This window comes from Balaenoptera ricei, chromosome 15 (genome assembly GCF_028023285.1).
Source record: "Balaenoptera ricei isolate mBalRic1 chromosome 15, mBalRic1.hap2, whole genome shotgun sequence".
Taxonomy (NCBI): Eukaryota; Metazoa; Chordata; class Mammalia; order Artiodactyla; family Balaenopteridae; genus Balaenoptera; species Balaenoptera ricei.
The window spans coordinates 34,129,053-34,131,210 of NC_082653.1; positions in this window are offsets into that span (position 1 = coordinate 34,129,053).

Below are 2,158 nucleotides of genomic sequence, written 5' to 3' on the forward strand. Positions count from 1 at the left end.
CTTATAACTGGAAATTTGTACCCTTTAACCAACACCTCCCCATTTCCTAGTTTACTATATTTAAAGTGTGAGTTTTGTTTTAATTGGGGGTTAATTTTTTCTCTAATTTTATATTGAAGTGAGAAACAGAAGAAAGTAATGAAATCACTACACAGACAACAGACAAAAGTTTTATTTTAAAAACTTACAATTTAGTATAATGTAATTCCATACACAGAAATATACAAAAAATACATACAACTAAAATTGTATTTTAAACAGAAAACCATAAATGATATTTCATGGTTTAATTTCTGTGACTATTTTTTGCCTATGAGCCAAAAGTCTATCTCCAAACAATAAAGCAACTAAGTGAAGAGCTCAGGTGTTATTCTTTTTTTTTTTTTTAATTTTTTATTTATTTATGTATATATGTATGTATGTATTGGCTGCGTCGGGTCTTCCTTGCTGCGCGCGGGCTTTCTCTAGTTGTGGCGAGCGGGAGCTACTCTTCGTTGTGGTGCGCAGGCTTCTCATTGCGGTGGCTTCTTCTGTTGCGGAGCACGCGCTCTAGGCGCACAGGCTTCAGTAGTTGTGGCACGTGGGCTCAGTAGTTGTGGCTCGTGGGCTCTAGAGTGCAGGCTCAGTAGTTGTGGCGCACGGGCTTAGTTGCTCCACGGCATGTGGGATCTTCCCGGACCAGGGCTCGAACCCGTGTCTCCTGCATTGGCAGGCGGATTCTTAACCACTGCGCCATCAGGGAAGCCCTCAGGTGTTATTCTTGATGGTATCATTCTTGATGGTCCTGGATAAAACTAGATTACCATAAATTGATAGTACATAAGTTGAATAAATAATTGCACATTAAACTAGAATTTAGAAAAACAAGATTAGGTAAATACCAAAAGGAATAGAAATAAAAACTATCAGAGCAAGAAATGAAAAAAACATGAAGAGAAAAGCAAGTAAGATCATGCCCTCATAGCAACTATTAGAGGCAGATGCAGCAGGATTGACAGCTTATGGAGCACAGAGAAGAAAAAATCCCAAGAGACAATGAGAAAGTGTCCTAAATTAGGAGAAGGTGGCAAGAGTGAGTAAACGGAAAGAGTGAGTAAACGCAGTTCCCTGAGTGGAAGGGATAAGAGACTGAAATACTGCCCATTCCCCCTTGACAGGATTATCCAGAAAGTCTATGTATCAGTTGTAGGTATTTGATTCCAATATCATTGTTTTTTAAAATTATCCTTTTTACATTGCTACTACACTTTAATTTTTCTCTCAATATCAGCATCTCAATATGTGTCTAAGAAGTTGAAGATTTCTTTTGATAAATACTCAGCTCTACAATGACGTTCAAATTCAATTGGTCTTTCCTAAGCTACCTGAACTAAGTTTAAGATCAACTTCAATGTGGGTCTGTCATCACAGACACGGCTGAGGGGGATGGTGCAGAGGCCACAAGAACCATTCAAATTCACTCTGACATAGACTCTACAAGAAAACAGGTCTGTAACATTGCAATATTAATAAATATTAATAACAATATAGCAATAATCAATATAATTTATAACTTCTATATTAATAATTAATGTATACAATTTGTCAGTTAATTAACGATGAGCTGATTCTTATTTTGGATATTCCTCTAATAAGCACGTTTCTTAACCTCTCTAAGCCTAAATTTCCTTATCTGTAAAAGTAAGATACTAATGGAACCCATCCTAGAGTTGCTGGGAAGATTAAACGGGATGATGCACTCTAGCCTGGCTACAGTAAACACTTTTTTCAGGTAAACGATCAGTAATTGCTATTACTGACATTTTCTAACACCCATATTTTTGGGCATATGCAACGCTCAAAAGAGGGAAAAGAACAGAGAGCTAGTATTAAGTACTTCCTCTGTATCAGACATTTTAGCAATATGTAAAACTCTTGCGAGTGTGCCCAGAGGCGCGCACACCTCGGGTTTCCGGCCGGGGCGCGAGATGTCTCCCGCTCTCTCTCGGCCACAGCCGCCGCGCAGTAGTCGTACCCTGCGCGTTCCTCTCCTCGCCTCCCCACGGAGCCCGGGTCCCGCCTGTGGGCGGACTGCGGCGCCGCGCCGGACCGCTACCCGGCAGCCCACGGGGCCTAACGGCACGTGACTCCCGCCGCCGCCGCCGCCGGCGCTGGGAAG